Source organism: Anopheles marshallii, chromosome 2 (genome assembly GCF_943734725.1).
Source record: "Anopheles marshallii chromosome 2, idAnoMarsDA_429_01, whole genome shotgun sequence".
NCBI lineage: Eukaryota > Metazoa > Arthropoda > Insecta > Diptera > Culicidae > Anopheles > Anopheles marshallii.
Window position 1 is genome coordinate 41006821 of NC_071326.1, and position 19291 is coordinate 41026111.

Below are 19291 nucleotides of genomic sequence, written 5' to 3' on the forward strand. Positions count from 1 at the left end.
ATTGTCCTTTTACATATATGGGACCAGTTATCTTTTTGAATAACTTCCTCTTCCGAAGTGGCTTAGAGGGTATCGTTTGTTTTGGGAAAATTTTTACTACCAAGAAGCGTAGATGAGTTAAACCTCATTCAATTATTACGTAACGTAGGGGGGAGGGGTTAGTACCAGCGTTACGACTTGTTACATAGGGGGAGGAGGGGTTTAACTTTTTGTTACGTAAAATACAATAAGATGAAACTTTCATTTCCGCTCCATAGTTTATGTTTCAAAAATTAACTTATTGAAGGGATTTTTATACAAAATCCATGTTATCTATTTACTTGTTGACGTTTACAGGTCAAGATTCTCTTCAAGGTCAAGGGTCTTCTGATTTTCTGATGATTTTCTCAAAAAATTTCAGTTTTTATCATACGTCAGTTTATTTTTCAATATCATTTTCGCAATGATAAATTTTCGATAGCTAGGACGTGCAGCATCATGATCGGTGCTTGTATGGCGGTGTTTAAAGTCATCAATAATTTTCCACGATGCTTATCAATTCAATTTAACCGTATTTTTTCCTTTCAAATTGTATTTTTTTATTGACGCTCTAAATTTAAATTGTTTCTTTGAGTTTTAAATGACACAAACGAAGTCACTAAAACTACATTATAAACCGATCACCATTTTTTTTAGAACCTTTATCGACCCAACATCGTTTTACTGTAGCTTGAGGTGTAGATGGCGAGAGTTGTTTCGTTGTACTGGGTCAAAGTAGTACACCATTTTATCTGATTCACGTTAAACTTATAGGATTATGTAAAGATTTTGCATATCTAGTTGTCGATTCATCAACAAAGAATTATGTTCGAGGCAATTTCAATAAATGGATGACAATTTTAGAACCGAGTACTAAAACAAATGACGTGTTGTACTAAAACAAATACTAAATAGAAGGAGGTTGCGTGCAGCGTTACCTTTCGTTACAATAGGGGGGAGCGAGTCGAAAATTTTCAATTTTTGCGTTACGTAATAATTGAATGACCCCTAGTGTAACGAACGTATGCGACAATATATCTTCTAATATATATGATATCTGTATACTATTATAAAGAGTGCTTGAGAGATGCTCCAAAAGCCACATATTTCAACAGAAAAGGAAAATTCGCGTATCCTATTAGTTCTTCAATGTGTATATGATTTTCTTAACTTTTCTTCATAAACATAGTTGGTACGTTAAGGAACAAAAAACAAAAAAAAAACGAGTCATAAATATATAACACCATCAGCCAATTTACTTTCTACCCGCGCAAGAACAAAACATCACTACCGTTGCTGATTGTTATTCCACCCGAACGACGTAATGGGGCGACATGTGAGTGGGTGTGTGGTTCGTGGCCACATTGAAATTCCCGTGCCTTACGGTGCCGTTGCCAACTGTTTGCGCCAGCATCGAACATCAAAGGCGCGTACGGTTTGAAATAATGGTGTCGAAAACTTCTCCAATCCATTTATCCACCACCGTTCGCTGAGTGCCCTCCAGTCTAGAACCGCCAGTGGGTTGGAACAACTGGATACTGGGAAAACCCACTTGAAACATGTTTCTTGCCGCGGAAAAATACGCGCTTCTTCCTCTTGTTTGGCGCATCGCTCCACTTGATTCGACACTTGAGTGGTGGAATAACGTTCGCGAACGGGGTTTGATGCCACCCCTCGACCCTTCCATCCGATCCACCGTTGGGAGCTTTACGCATTCAGCCACTTTACCAAGACGCCCTGTCGGGATGGGCCCCATGATGATGGGGTGAAACCGGTGTTCTCTGTACTCCGGGTGTACTCGTGTTAAATGTTGGGCGTCGGTGTGAACAATCATGTCGCAGCAGTGTTCACTTGCTTGCTGTCGATTCGATCGTCTTCGGAAACATCCCGTACCTGCTTGTAAGCTCCTACCCTTTGGCCCAAAGTGCCACAGCATCCAAATAACAGCACACACAACATGGTTGGCGTTGATCAGCCCGGGTTCGGGGCTGAGCCCGGGGTTACGGGGCACAAAATATAACACACACACACACGCCTTTCCATTTCTTTCGGGCATCGGCATCAGCATAAAGGATAGATCAGGCACAGGCACAGACCAAACCTCTTATCTACATCACTCGTCAGCCAGTCCACTTTCGTGGGTGGCGCAAAGAACTCTTCTGTTAATTATTCTTAATTTCTTATGATAATTTCTTCATCTTCTCGTGTTGGATTGAAATATTTGTTTTTTTGTTGGGCGTGCAACAGATCGAGTGTAAGAGAAGCGAGTGAAGCGCTACGAATGGAAGGGTGTGCAAACATAATTCTTCTCGAGTGAAGTGAAATGCTCCAATTCTGGGAGGAATCACAAGCATTGCAAGTAGTCACTGTTCTGGATTATGATGCTCTCTGTGGCAGAAACCTTCGTTGAAAGTTGATGGCACTGTACGGTGGAAGTGAGTGGAAAATTTGCTTCAACAAATGCAAATAAAAATGGCAGCTTGATAAGAGAACATTGAGCAATTAGGATCACTTGCTTTTAGTAGAAAATATGGTTTAGTAAAATATGAAATATTGCAAGGAATGCTCTACGGACGACTTTCGTGCAGAGGTCAATCTTCTACTTTAACTACAATACAATCCTGGAATCTACCCATAGCTAGAAGACCTTAATAATTGGCAATAAAGGTAGGCACTGGTTCGATACTTTTTCTATTTCATTATCGTATAAAGTGATTCTTTTCTTAGAATAATCGTTGAGAACTTGAACAAAGAAGCAATTAACTTTAACTAGCATTTAATTAACTATTCACTAGCAAATAATCAATTTCCCCTCAATGCACAGCAGTTCTCTTTGCAAGCAGCGTAGTGTCAAGACTGATCATCTAATGATCTTACTTACAAGTTATGTAATATGATCCGAAAAGATGTTGCCATCTTGCCAAACATGCAAATATTGTGTTACTAGAAAACTATCACTTTTTACTCTTTTGCGCCTCATTTTATTAAATACCACCCCATCACCGGGCTGGAGCCCGTCGAAGGAAACTAATATTGTAACACATTCGATATTCGTTCGGCCAGCCCCAGTCTGGGATGGCTTGAAACTTTGCAAATTGTTTACCATTTTCAAATACTCCTGGCCTTCGTCCTTTGCAAAGTCCGTTGTCCTTTGCCGCGTGGCATACGAAAGTAGTCTTGTTGTGCTATCGTTTGACAAGCATTCTAGGAAGGAAGAGCCATACCGACAGACCGTAGCAGAACGTGTCACCTTACCGTACCGAACGCCAGTACCGTTCGCCAACTGTCAAGAGGCAGTCAAGTGTGTGAGTACGGCTCGGCACGGTGGATGGGTTGTTTAGACGTTAGATTTCCTAATTAGTGGCTTGTGAAGGACTGTTGGGATGTAGATAGGAAGTTAACCCCCAAAACGGAAACTTTTCCGTCCGGTTCACTAGCGGACCGGGGCAGGACGAATGGACGAAACGCCAACAACCGTCCAAAGAGGAAGCGAAGTGAAACGATGTTCGTTAGGTGGAAATTAAAACGGAAGCAGAGATGGTTTTGGGTAGGAGCACTTTTATGCTACCTTCGTTAGCGAAAATGCTCCCTTTCGCTCGTCACTGCGTTCCCATTCCCCAGCCATCGTTTGGTTTTTCCTTTTGAAGCAATGGGGATGACATCGATTCCGTAGGGTAGTAATGGATTTCTTGGATGGTCAACTTGACGACATGCATACACACACACACACTCAACCCCTTCCAAACTGGTTGGACAGCGCAACGATGCATCTGCGCCACTTTGATCGTAAAGCAGCATAAACAAATCCCACCCAAGGCGCCATCTTATTCTGCACGGGAGTTGCCAAAACTTCACTCTTTTGCCGTGCCTTTTGGCGCCAATCCGAGCGGGCAGTTCCGGGCAGCGGGCAATGATCGTAAACTATTAAGACAAACTTTCATCGGCCATGTTGCGTTGGGAAGAAATTAGACGGTGCCCTCTTCGTGTTCACTCCGTATAGAGTTGCTTTTGAACTTTCTTTTTCGGTGGAGTTTTGTTTGCAATAAGTTGACCGAAGTTCTTCAACTGGTGGACGCTTGTTTGTATGACGGTTGCAACGATGTTAGTGGTGTGCAAAATTTTACTCACAAACACACGCGCACGTGTCGAATTTCTCCGACAGTTTTATGGCTCTTTTTACGACTATATTAATGTTGCACCGTTCCCGGAGTGTGCGCTTAGCACAGATGAAGTGTCCAGCTGATATTGTTCTCAGAATTGGGTCTCTTCTGAAAACATCTGTACATTTTTCTATGTTACTTTCGCAACTGCAGTTGTTTTTACGCTTTCACGCTCCGTCGAACTTACGGTAAGTTGTGGCGGCGAAATTTATCGACAGCTAACGATAATGTAAACGATGGACCGGGCAGATTGTTGATGCAGCAACTTATTTTATGGCAGAGTGGACTTCAGTTTATTTTTCTGTAATCAAATATCTGTATGTTATAAAGCTTTTTATTTCGCAACGATTATTAGGATAATGTGAGCTGGTAAAACCTTTTATACTAGTTGAGTTTAATTTTTAAAGATTCATAAATTTCATTAAAAACACGGCAGCTTTAATGTACAATTCGAGCATGTCTAACGCTAAACGAAGGCAGGCAAACAAAATTTTAACAAAAAGTAAAAATGAAGACATGAAAAGAAGTAATTAAAAGCAAAACAAACCATCCTAAGAGGAAAAATCGAGAATAAAAAACAACAAAGCTTTTGATAGCATAAAAAGAGAACAAAAAACGACAACATAAATGCTGCTCCCATCAGCCAATGATGAAAAGACAAGACAAGACTACAAGATAACTTAACGAAGCAGCACTCGCTGGTGCAAAAGTTGACTCCTCCTGACTTCTTGTACAGCGCAAAACCTGTCGGTCCCTTCACCGGACCGCCCTAAGCCAGACGATTACAAAGAAAAGGTCCACTTAAGAAGATTTTGTTTTCGTTTCGTTGTGTCGCTACTGTTCTGCCTAAAAGCACCTAAAACTTATTTACCCCCTCGCCGTTCGCAGCTGCCCGGCAGTCTCGGACCCTGCCAGCAGTAACCTTCACAACAACCCAGCGGGAGTTGTGAAAGTAAGTGCTCGAGCGGTCTCACCCAACACGTTCGCACAGCAGCGCCAACAACGGCACCCGGCCCGATGTGAATGTGAAAATGAAGAAATGAAAATGACCAAACGGATCACTCGCTGGCTCACTCGTTTGAAGCCGGTTGACGGAGCTTCCTTTTTAAGGGCAAATTTCCAAACCATGCACCATGGTGTCTTCCCACCGAACAACAAGAGTCGAAGCGAGCACTACGCAATGTGTAGTGCCAACTTGACTTTGCTGGACGTTTCCCGGCCACGGTTTTTTCTTTCGCCGTGGACGGGATGCAGCCAAGCAATGGTGACGCTAAAGGTCGGTGCTGGCAGCTGAAATGTTAAGTTCAAAGAACTTCCATTGCTGCAATGGAAGAAACACGAAACGAACGCAAGCAACAGGATGCGAATGGGAATGGCGGAATGAAACAACGAAAATGCCACCGTCGGTGGAATTCAACTAAAATGTAACATAATTAAATTTTTATCATTAAATTACGCCTTTGCCATGAGAAGAGAGCATGAAGGTGCCACTTCTTTCGCTGCCACTGGCTTGTTGTTACTCTTCATTTGGATTTTTCCTTAGGTTCGCTTAGTTCGTTGATGGTTCTCATTTGTTTGTGTCTGTGTTTTGTTGCTACGTTCCCGTTCCAAAACGCTGCTTCTGGGGGTACGACATTTAGGAGATTGGTTGGTACAGAGATAGGATGCTTAGGACGGTCCTTGCAACGATACAAGGGAACAAACGCGAACCGTTCCGTGCGAGACCAAAACCTTTCACTGTGAAGCAGGCTTAGTTTCGCCATCGTCTGCTCCTTCTTGAATGCGTTCCGTCTGCTCTGCGCTGGCCGACTCGCACACTCAGTGCGCTAGTTTTCATCATCAGCGTGGAAAATCGGAACGATTCATCGCACCGTGCGCCTGTTCGTCCCATCCATCCACGGGTGACGGAAAGGCCGGTCCGGTGCACCACCGTGAAAGCGTCGCCAAACGAGCACGAACTGACACCGGCAGGTGTGTTGATCGCGATTCGTTCTCGTGAAAAACCGTCCGAAACGAGTCATTTGAGCGAAATCACATTAGAAGCTCGGATCGGAGTCTTACCAGCCGTAGCGGTATGGTATGGGCGGTTGGACTGATTCAGTCCAATAGCATCTGCTGCGGAGCTTGTATGGTCGGCATCGAGATCCTTCGTGCATCGCACGCGGGAGAATGGAGAACGAAAACAACTACCCCTCCTGCCCCCTGCATTTCGGTGAGCAGGTGAGAGGATTAGGAACTATTTTGGACTCCATTTCGTCCGTCGCAAATTTATCGTATTAATCTACGTCTCGTCCGTGTGTTTTGTCGCGGTCGGGAAGAGATTGTTGATGATGGAATGGGTGCAACGGTTTGGCGTTCTTATACAGGGCCACTTCAAAACATTAGCAAAATTAATGGAATGGGTCAAAGTGATGTGGCGCAATAGAGAAGAATGTGTGTGTGTGTGTATTTTTTCGTTGTGTTTTGGAACGAATTGACCGTTTGTTTCCATCGTCACACAACAGAAACTATCAAGGTCGGTAAGATGTATTTTTAAAACTTGTTAACATCCTAACGAATGGCTGCAGGAAGGTGTTGAAAGTTGTTGCTAGAAGAATTTATTAATTTTTCCTTAGCATAGAAGCGCCCGGTGATCGAGACGCCTGGTCATGGAGACGCCTGGTCATGGAGGCGCCTGGTCATGGAGACGCCTAGTGGTTCAACGCTTAAAAACTAAAAACCTTTGATTTTGTAGCATGAATTTACTTTGTTTTTTGACCCGCACTGGTTGTTACGGTAATAAATTAACCCACTGGCTAGGTGTGTGTTGTAAGAGCTCTTCCTGCTTCACGCCATCACCGAATATGACACAATTCAGTCTACCTTGCGTGGTAACAAAACAACATTGAATGCTTCCCAAAACAAACATTCGGAACGGTTCAGTTCAGTGCACTAATGTGGGCAACGGTCCAACGTACCTTGCGCGTTTACTTGAAGACGGGCGGTGGATGATGGAGAATGTGGGTGGGTGGTTGCTACTTTCATAATTCGGCGCCGTGTGTTATACTTGACACAACATTACCCGCCCTTATTGAATGACTCATTGAACGGAACATGAAATTTCAATTGGTTGTTTATAGATAACTCCTTCGCTACTTACGAATAGGTTTCATTTAACGAACCAACATTTTCCATACTTCATCTCCAAATGTTCCCGCCTCTGCTTCAAACCGGAAACGCAGCGACAAAGGTTTGAGTGATACGAAACAAGGGTGAATATTGGCGCCTGGCGAACGTGTCAAAAAAGAAAATGGAACCGTGTGAAATTTGCTACAACACCTTTGGGCGGCAGATTTTTATTAAGTATCAGGCATCAAAGAACGCTTCGGGCAGTCGACACCTTGTTTGTTCTTTTTTCCTGTTTCGCTGCGCTGCCGTGTTACAATGGCAGAGTTGTCAACTCATCTAGCCTCCGGGATAGTTTATATCGCGTCCGGATTGGGCGAGGTGAAGCGATCGAATAAATTGAAAATTCAACCTAAACCCACCACTATTGACAGTTCTTTCTTGCCCGCAATCAGGGTGGTGCGCGGAGCGAGGGAGGGCTTGAGTAAACGGGGGGAATAAAACGAATCGAAGGTTTCCACTTTTTGGCACATTGTTTTTGCCAGCGGAGCAAATCCGACCCGTCGTTGATCGGTTTCCCTTGAAATCCTTTACCACCTGCCACTCAACCGTGTTCCGGTGCGCACGGCAATCAATCCGTGGTGGAGGGGTCGACCCGATGTGCATGATGGTTGAAAGGGAAAAGATTCGATTCCATGTTGTTGCCCCCGGGGGGGTGTATTGATGGCTGACTGTACCGAACCAATACCGGTCGCGACGGGTGTACGGGAGGGGTGGAAAACGGATAAGGGCCGTGCAGAAAAAGGTTCTTCATTTGTACGTTTCCGGTTCAACCTTCAATCATCGTCATCGTGCCCACCTGTTACCACCCTTGTGGGCGTGTTTCCTTCCCGTATGCGAAGCGAATGGGATGTTCTTCGAGATTTCTTTTCCCCTGCCAACTTCCACCCGAGAAGCTTTCGGAAAGCTTGCGAAAATTTAAGAGTTTTCCCTCGAATGGCCAAAAATAACCGTCCGACAGCCCACTTGCAGGCTCACACATGCCCGTCAGGACATTGCCGTTGCTTGCCAGGTGGACTCAGATATTCCGATTCATTCGATACTTCTCCCTCTGCTCCGAACCTATTCCGATTAGTTTTCCTTTCCTTCCAGCAATGGGAAGCGAAAATTGGTGGCAAAAAATAAGTCCTTCACACCACCTGCGCTACCTGGTGGTTCTGCGAGTGGGATGGAACAAGGAACGGACGGAACAAAAATAAATATATATAGAAAACCAAAATCCCGGTAAGAAAGTGAAGGTGATTCTTCAATTTTACTCTTGAATAGAAACGATAATGAATATCGAATAAATTGCTTTTTTCTTTTCGACGTTTCCGGCGTTTCCGCCGTACGGTTCCCTCGTTTCTATCTTTCCTTCTCACCACCGGAGACAAATCCGTGCTAGAGGGTAACAAACATAGAGTTTTTGGTGTTTACCTTCGGAATTCTGAGCAGTGCTTTTCTTCTAGTTTCACCATCCTGCCGTGCGAATCCGCCAGCTTTGCCTCGTTGCTTGCCGGCCGAGTGTCAGATTGCCAATCTTCGATTGCCATGGATTGTGCACCGGTGGAAGGTGAAATCAATCGGAGCTCCTTCCGGTTGGACGCGAAAGGAAGCGTACATGACGCTCAAGTTTTACAATCAGCACGCGCACACATACGCGTGTTGGGAGCATGATTTATTTCGTGCAACTCACACACAGTCACACTGGGGCAGAAATAAAAGAATCGTCAATTCATCTGCTGCGAAAACTGTAGCAAACGTTCGGCTTTAACAGTTCCTTCGGCAGTGGTACGACAGTCTATGAAGATTTTCTTGGAAGATGATCGTGCACGGTGAACGGAAGTCCAACGTCGTCTATTCGCCGTCAGCCTGATGGATGGGAAGTCATAGGCATGGCATGTTTTTTGTTGGGGGCCGTTTCAGCAGCACTACTTACTTATTCATAGTCACGTACAGTTCCGTCTTGGTGCGTGCGGGTAGGATCAGATTTTTTCCTACCCCGGTGGTAATACATTTCGATCGTATTGGTCCTGGCTAGTTCAATTTTTCGTTTAGTGTTTCTTTTTTTCCATCCTACCAAAAAAATAATCCTGCACGATAGTCTGCGATGGCGTTCTCATCGTGTAAATAATTTCGAGCTTATACCTGCCACCGCATTTGTCCAGTGTGTGTGTGTGTGTGTGCGTGACACGTGTTTGCGTGTGTTACAGCGCTCCTTAGCGGCATTAATCTGCTCCTAATCTTATGTCCGAGAGTATCCGTGTGCAAATAGAAACATCCGTATTGGGGTGGACAAAAAATATATCACACATCACACCCTTCGAGAGTGACCCCATTACACAACGACGACAACAAACGAAGCATTGTGGATGGGCAAAAAAGCATTGTCCACCATTGGTTTAGCGGACGTTTTGTTAAATTGATTGGGGTCGATTAAATGCTATTTGTCTCGGTATCAACCTAACCAACCGAGGTACAGCTGATAGCTTACGGGAAGCTCACGATTTTACGATAGCACGGAGTTCCCATTAAATGGAAACCGAAGCAAGGTTTTATGGCCATTCCCTGGGGTGGGCAGAATGGTCGCTGCACATCGGAAGACAGCGAGCGATTCCGAAGAAGGTGAAAAAGGAAAATCAGAACCATTTTATAACCCACCGCTTGTTGTTTTACACCGCTCCGATACGCCCCGCAGTGCCGAATGTGTCCTCCCGGCTTTTGATTAGGGAGTGGACAAAAGCGCGTTCGCTGTTAATTACTTTGTAGAACAAAGTCTTCAGACATCACAACGCAATCTCCACATTCAACGACATTCGCGCCGGCACGCTCGGATGCCAATCAGCGGCAGTTGGCAGACTGCTGACAAGCGGGAAAACTTCTTCCTACACCACAAACCCGGCCGAGTTCCAGTGCTGGTAGAGTTCTTTACGCTTTTTGTTTTGCTTCGCCTCCCCTTCGCCTATTTCTATCTGCTTAGTTCACGTGTCCGTCCATCAGCTTACCAATTAAAAGTTTTTAAGTGCGGGGCTATGTCAGTGTGCAACTGTTGTGAGAAGCGGCCAGTAACATAATTTTCGTGCCTGTTGGAGAGAGTTTGTTTTTTTTTTGTGCTTCCCTTTACTTGTTTAGAATTTTTCATACTTCACCGACCAGCTTTGGGTGGCATTTTGCTTGGGTAGGCTAGAAAAAGTTTACCATCAGCGTCGTTACCGGGCACTGTGAGATGGATGTTGGGATTGACGAAGACTTGATGCTAACAATCCATCGGTAGCCATCACCGGCTGGAAGAGATCAAAGGATAATGAGCAAGTGAGCAAGCGCACGGGGTGGCTCCATCCGTGTCTGGCATACTTTTGGGGTGAAAGTTTTACCGCTCGAAATCCTGGCGACCGGGCGCTGAATGGATGAACCGAGCTGTAACATTCGTGGGGCAGGCGATTCGTTTGATCATTCGATTAGGAGGAAATTCGATAGAACAAACTAATGATTATGGTGGTGCAAGTGGGCCAGTACCGCACATCCGAGTGTCGGGACACGTCACTGTACAGATTCTAAGGGAAGTTTTAGAAATGTGGGATTGTATTTAAGGTTTTTTTTGTTTCATTTCGTAAAGTTATTACGCAGTTTGGTTATGGAATTTGAGAACGAACTGAATGTGTATCCAATATTTAAAATTTTCGTGTGATGCATAAAAAAACGATAGTAGAAGAGTTCTGTAATGTTTGCATTTAATAAGAACAAGACTGCAAGCTTTGCAGTTTTCATAACTTCATACAATGAGTTTGTTGGTCATTTCCCTCATTTAATGGGATTTATAAAATCTTTGGCTTTACGTCTCTTATCGTACATTAAAGGGTGTCCCCTTGAAGTTGACTGATCCTCTTCAAACTATTAGGCAATAGAATATAACCCTTAAGCTTTTGGCAAAATTTCTTTTAATGATCTTCTATACCATAACCGTACGATCGCAATTTTTATTCAACGCATTCATTTAGATCCGGTGCGCTTGGTTGATTCTTATACCTGGGTAAGAAAATATGCAACTTGGCGTATCACTCCAAGCAAAATTAGAATAGTGACAGGAAACTGGATTACGCAAGAAGATCGTAGGACATTCGTGTTGCTTCTATAAACGTGACATACGCAACTGCAAACATTACTTGAAGTAGTTCTTTCCGTTTACAATCGCAGTAGTAACGACCTAACGAATGTCCACTACCTTATATGAGCCGATGGGCAGATTGCTTGATATATATTGTATGTTTAGCAAGACTTTATAGTTTCTGTTACTTAATTTTTTTCCGGACATCTGATTTGTCTATAGAGATTAAGAACAGTAGCCCCATGATGAGATCCACGATGAGACAATGAGGCTTTTAATGTGATGCGATTTAAATTAATTTAATTTGATCATTCTTTAACCTTGCTGATCTCCGGAGAACTGGTCAAGTCATTAGAATGATACCGAACTATCCAGCTCGTAAAGTCTGTAAAGTCTGTATAGTCTAAAACAGAAGAGGAGTTATGAGTCCAAGTTGAGATGGAATGTTAAGTATGATGGGTCTTTCTGAAAGGCTAGAATAAAACATTGGCTCACGATTGACCAAAAACTGTAAACCTACAAGTGCTTGCCGGATATGTTAAAAGTCAAGCTGCTTTACGTTTCTTAGTTTTTTTTTTATCGAAAAAGATTATTGAAGTTCCCTTAGATGCTAGTGTATTGGTTTACTTTACGCAAAAAAATTGTTACCCTACGCCATGATACTGTTATTCTTAATAATTATTAAATAAAGCCTGACTGATTGCTAGAATATTAACCTCTGCAAGGAGGAAACTTTTATCTGCAATTAAACCTTCAACAGCCTTTAAAAATCAAAGCATAAAGAGACGAGATTTTTGCTCAGGAAACAAATCCGTAGTCCAGATTTGTAAGAGATAGCTGTGAATGAACTCGGTGAGGAACGGTCTCATCTTTCTCCTTGGTGATTAGAACATACCAAAAATGATTTTAAAAAAAGTCACAAAAAGAAGGTATTAATAGTCGTATATACGCAACTGTTAGGCAGAGAAGGTCAAGATCGATATAGTTTTTAACGCCAAATAAGCAAAACTGATGTCTGTTCTCCGCTCTTGTAAACACAGTCTCCACAAGCTCTGCTTTAAATTTGCTATCATTACGATTTAATTTTAATTGCTATTATATTTTAAACTAACAAGAACTCCTCTAGGCTGCTCCTTCATTTTGATTACTTACCGTCTACGTCTTTCGCACCCGGAGACAAGACTCACGGAACTATTTGATTAATAAACAACACACATACACAGTAAACAGCAGTGGAAATACCGCCGGGCAAACTGTACACCCCTTTCGCATTTGTAAGTGTGGCTTCATGCACTTTCTCCTACTCATAATTAAAACTGCGTGTGTTGTTTCACGTTGCCGGAGCGCTGTTGTCGTTTCTCGCTTTCCAGACACCGCTGCGAGTGAGTTGTAGTCTGAGGGCGTCCATGTAGCAGTTGGTTGAATTGTTCTCGAGGCAAGCGCTCCTCGTTTTCGCTCGTGTACGGGTGCCAGAAAGATGAGCTACGAGAAGGTTAAATAGCACTTGAAGTCGACACCGAAAGCGGTAGGGGAGCGGGACACGAGGATGGATCCGGTTCGAAGGACCAAATGAGGTGAACATTGGGAAAACAAAAGGCTTCGTGTCTTCGTGCCTTTTGTTGGAAAGTCCGCGGGACACAGCATTTGTGTTGGCCGGGCGAAACATGAACACGAGCGCGGCGCGCAAATAAGGGTTGAGCAGTCCGTTGCGTCTCGCCCTCCGGCCGGCTCAGGTCCATACGGTTCTGGTCCGAATGTTGGTAGGCGGTGGGTTCGTTTATCAATTCGGTGGAACACGGTTCACCTGCGTTTTATCTGGCCAAGACAGGCCGGGGGTTGTGGTGGGCTGATGGTACGTGGAAATCTTGCTGTTTAGGACGAACCAGATGAACTGACAGGTGCTTCGGGCCCGTGCTGTGGTGTGAGTGTGCACTGGCCCGCTGGCAAGCGTGGTGTTGATGGGGAAAATAATTAAATAAAATTTCTCAACAAGCAACATCGCCCACGGGTCGTGCGGGCGGCCAATGGATCAGCCGGTCTCCCTAGTGTTTGTGTTTTCATTGAGCGACGGTTGGCAGAAAAAAGAGCTGCACTAGACAGATAACAGCTTCATTTAATCAAACGGTACGGCATTTGCAGCTTCGGCGAAACCACCTTCAAACTGTTCTGCTGGTCCAAGGCACCAAGCCCGTTTCACTGTGTTTGATTGTTTTAGAAGAATGCAAAAACGAGCTCATAACATCTGTATCTTATTTATGGCGTCTTTGTTCCATTCCGCTCCATAAATAACTGGTTGGTCGGCATTGTTTAATTTTACTATTAACTAAGTTCAAATAAATAAACTGTACGCGACAATCGTATGCTTGTAACATTAACCGTTTGGAATTCTGATTGAGTCTCACCTTTATTTTCTCTAATTCTCGTATGCGCTATGTTTGCCTCGTGTATAACATCGAATTCGTTACTCAGCATGAACTTTGTAGAATATAAGGCTCTGAAACAAATAATTATCTCACTTCCATAACACATTTTTCCTAGAGTTTTCATTCCTTCTACGTGTTTATCTTGAGCTTTTCGTGTCACTCGGCATACTAGACTTTTCCATCATCGCTAATGCAATCTTAAGCCCTCAGCTCAATTCGAAATGGTAGCTTTTCTCACACATTTCAACATTTACTTTTGCGGATTAAAGCAAGCACCCAGCGCTGGGGGAAATGAGTAAAAGCATGATGAAAACAAACGAATCCACCTTATTGTTGGGTAGATAACAGCACAGCGCAGAAGGTACAAGTATGGTACGAATTTAAATTTTTATCGCGTAATGCTTGAAACCATGAGAATAAAGTTGGTTAAGCAGCATTCAAATCGCGGATCCTCTAGAGCAACGGCTAGTGTACGATAGAAGTTCTATACATACATAAACAATACTAAAACAAAACATTGAGTAAATAAAGGTATATAGGAAAAGCCAACATAAAACAGAGGAGTAGAGTTATGAAATAAAAAATCACAAGTTTCAAAAGATACTTCTATTAGTTGCTTGTGTGATAATCTTTTGTTATGTCACTTTCGAAAAGGGAAGCTATGTTATAAGTTTCAAATGTTTTACAATAGAATTTTATAACTATTGTTTAAATTCCATTCATGATAGGGTATTGCGTAAACAACATCTTCTCAAGTACTTGAGGTAAACTTGAGGTGAAGTTTTTTTTTGTAATTATAATCAAAGCCAAGCACTATTTACACGAGACATGTCGTATGGAAACATTGTTCTGCGCTGTAACACTCTATCTGTCCGTTGGAAACGCTGATGACCAGATTCATCACTGTCTCTACACGGTCGGGTGCATTTCTTCCGCATTCTACAGCCAGCTACCAGCATAATAACCCGCCGCTGAACGAATCAAACGCATCCTAGACACTTTATTTACGCCTAACGAGCATACGGTAGCATGACAAAGATGGGCATGCCAAAAAAAAGGAACGAAAGAAACGAGAAAACGAGCACGAATTTTCTGTAACAACCTTTTGCGCTCCTGAGTGCACACTTGCGCTGCACCGGTTGATGCAGCATTTGCGGTGCATAGTACGCGTTGCACGCATTCCCCACATTTGTCACCTAGCAGACGAGCAAAAACCCAACCAAACGCCATGCAACCGTCTTGCCAACTGTCACGAAAGTGCACACGCACACTTCTTGTTTTACTAATTTGCCCGAATTGCTCACCTTTAGCCCGTGTGTGCAACCTGCAACGTCTTGCGTGCTTCTAAGAGTGTGTGTGTGTGTGTGTAGAGGACGAATTTTAATTAGATGTTGGGCATTTTCATTACACATTGCGCAGGAAAATGTTCTGCATGTTTGCAGGGTGCGCGTGCAATTTAAACAGCGAAGCAACACCGGGAAAAAAAAACCATCGCATTAAATTCCCATGGAGACGCCTGGTGTTTCAGTCTCGGAGTGTGTCTTCCGGTCTGGAAGGAGAATGTTCTGTTCATTTTTTAATTTACCATCAACCCGCGTTGAAAAAAAAAAACGGAAAGGCAAAGAAAATCAAAACGAGACAGATAAGAAAAGTGAATAATGAAGGCGTGTTATTCAAAAATTAAAATACGAAAAAGCAATCTTCTCGCGCTGGGGATGGGTTGCCGGGGTGATGGCTTATCCATGCTTCTAATTTCTTTTTTTTTTGGTCTCTCACTCCCCCGCTAGAAGAAGCTGTTTCGTTTGATAACAATGCACAATCTGGCCACATGCAGCCATTTTGCAAAGGAATAAAACAAACCCTATCCCGCTCGAGCTCGGTGGCGGTATGACTTTCTTCCGTGAAGTACACGGAACGGACGAGAAAGTGAGAACGTTAGTCGCGCCTGTGGGTCTTTGGCGACAACGCGGTGGCTGTATTCGGTGTGGCAGATTTTTCTGCGCGTAGTGTGCTTCTTCCTCTTACGCTTTTAGTACTGTGTGTCCTATTAGAGATTCACAGAGGAAGAGATTAAATATTCACTCGCGGTGGCGGTTATAAAATTGTATAATTAGCTTTGTTTTGCAACAGACTGTGGCTATGTGTGTGAGCGAATGGGCTAGCGGCGCGTACAGGGTGGTAAAAGGACGGAAGAACGCACACCCAACTGAAGGCTGCAGGCATCTTCTCGCCCGTCCCACGTTGCACTTGGGGCCTTGCAGATAACGAACGGTCGGTGCAGTGCTGCATAGTGCCATAGGGAGTCCAGATCCTCATGGGAACGGTCGTTAAGGGCGGACGGTTGAATGCAATTGTTTTACCATTCAAATGAACAGCTAGAAAAGTGTCCGGGTGAACATTTTCCACCTCCAACTTACCACCATTTCGTCCTATCTCCCAGGGTGATTTCTGTTCGTTCTGCTCGTATTGAAGCGCTGTCCGTTTTGCGGTGGTTCAAGAGCGTTACTGGCAGTATGGCAGTGCTCCATAAACCGTATGGTGAAGTTCAAATGTCAAAATCAGAACCAATTGTTCATTGGTAGCTGCAAACGTTTCCGGATGAATCGCAATAATGGTGCTCTTTAACGTATGCAAGTTTAGATACTTGTACACGACAAAATCATAAATGTTTTATTATTATTATTTTATTATAATTATTATTATTTTTTACTAAGAAGGAGAAATTATATAATAAACACAAATATAATACAAATACTAACACTAATGAAAATTTAATCAAAGATCCCATGAGGTAGATTCTTTCTTTCTTTCTTCTAATTTGACATCCTCGAAGATTCTAAGATTCTACTTAAAATGCATGTAATTAAAGAGGGTCAACTTCTAAAATAATATTGCATCTTGGCCGTACATATTTTGTATTCTATTTATGCTCACCTGCGTTATGCCATCTATTCCACCACTAATGGTTCTGGCATCTAATTTGAGCTAATTTAGTAAAATAATATTTTTCCACATCATGGATAAATTTCACAAGCTCTTTAATGATGTGGCCAACCAATGGCCCGAACAAAACGTGCAGCAGAAACAAAAGAAAATACATTTAACTGTAGAGATATAATAATATTAAAGCAATGCGCCTCTGCCCTATTCACTGTCCGTTTGTCGCATTAATAAACTCGCCCTTTTTTTTTGGGGTGTCGACTACCCGTCGAAACCCTTCGCCATGAAGCAGTCATTTTCTGCTCATCCCGTTTCACAACCTTTTCTTTTCTCTGTGTACAATTGCTGCACGCACACCATGCGTACGCGTTCTCGGTGCGTGGTGACCATTGTCGTTTAGAAATAATTTAATCGAAAGAGGGAAAAAAAAGGAATGAACCTTGTCCGAGCGAATATTTTGAATGCAGAGCCAGTCCATGTTTTAAGCGGCTTTTGTGTTTGTGGTGTTTTGGGTGTACCGCGTCGTGCCATTGGAGTTCGCATGCCGGTCAGGTATGAATGTACGCTCCGGGTTTATGCCAAAGCGTTACTGGGCCTGTTCGTATTCGGTAGTTTGGTTGTTCTTGTGCAGCAGTTGTACAGCGCATTACGCACCGATCGGAAAAAACCGGGGCAATTGTTTTAAAACACAAAACAAGGGCTTGAGTATTCAGTTTTCGCACGTAGCAACGATCGCACGGATGGTTAGTCTGATTGTGAGAATTATTATAATTTCGTTTTCGTTTTGATCAAAACCCTTTTAAGGGTATTATTTTGACATTCGGTATTATGCGAAGACTTTAGTGAAAATCACTTCACCAGAAGTTTCAAACAATTTAGGGGTTTGTCCAATATTAACAATTATTAATAATTTCAACGAAATATTTTTACTACTACACAAAATGGATGCGATGTACAAACACATAAAGCGCACTGGTTTATGCTACCGTTTGACCTGTTTCACAACGCAACCTCAGCACAACATCGACATCGCCAAATAGAAGTAATTAAATCAATACGATATTGATGTGTACGATTATGTCTGCGCACAAAATGGCCACCCGGCTGGTGCTGTCCGTGCGCATCGTTTCCATTTTTTGCTCCCGCCCGTGCCCAAAACAACCCATCGGGCCAACATTTGAACGGCCACTCTTGTTCCCGTTCAAGTGAGCAAATCAGAAATAATATTTACTCTTATCGTTGTCGGCTGTGCGTCGAAAAGGTTTCGGCAATTTTGGCAGCCACATTTCCTATTCGTAACACAATTGAATACGGTCAATGGGAAAAGAACGGTACTGGTGTTAGGTATGAACGATGGCTCCCACACGCTCTCTAGGAACTGTGTGTGTGTATTTGTGTTTGTGTGTGTTTGAGCAGTGAAAGAACGTGGAAATAATTAAAGAACAGAGGAAAAGGATAACATCAGCAACAGCATGACGTTGATGTGAGGGTGCAGAACATACCAGTTGGTGGAGAATACGTTTTGAGTTACGTTATGGGTGTACAAATAAGTTGCTGTTAGTTATTTGTTTATACAAAAATTAATAACTTTTAAAAGATAAGATGATTTTAATTCTTATTCCGGTAGTGGTAGCTACCTAAAAATAATTCAAATTGAAGAAATTCGATCGACATGCTTGATTTTGACAAATGGTTTGAGGGGAGTAAAGACTTAAAGTCTTAAGACCTTGAGTTTTTTGAGTTTCACGACAATATGTCCAGCTAAACATTATAAAACCTGCTGATAATACAAAATATTGGAGAACTTTCCCGCAACACTCAATCCTCCAGCACAGGCTTGCTGACTAACCTGCGGTAAATTGATGAAATGTACGCTCTTCCCATTACAGGAAGCAGTAAGTCATGCAGTTTATTTTGATGGAGTTACCGACGGGTTCCGGTTCTGTGCCTCAAACAGCAATCCTGTCTCACTCCACTTTACCGCAAAACTTTCGCCCTGCCGAATATGTTTGTAGATCACGGCCTAACGGTCGGTCGGGAGACGAAGAAACAGGCTCAAGTTTTCCGAGAACGATATCTGGAGATGCTGCTGATTCTTCCAGCGCTCGTATCACTAGTTCCGGGCCGGGCTATTGCTATCATTTGTCGGGAGTTATTGATTTCGATGACCTAATTTCGATGCTTCCGGGATAGAGTTCCCCCGTTCGGTCGAGTTGCTATCCGTTGCCGCATCGTAATAGAACGTTCTACTGCAGAAAAAAAACATACAACGCAAAAAAAAGAATCTAGGATGGGAAAGGGGGAAGGGGTAGGGGGGTGGGGGACGGTCGCTCACCCCCAGTCCCGTTGGTGGAGTTGTTTCTGCAAGCGTGGGGCATTACATAGTTTCTTCTATGATAGTGGGCGATTTCATGGTGCCTCGTCTCGTGAAGTGCTTTTTTTCATATCGAACAATTTTTGAACCGTTACGCTCCAGTTACGCTTCAACCAACGGCGTGAGC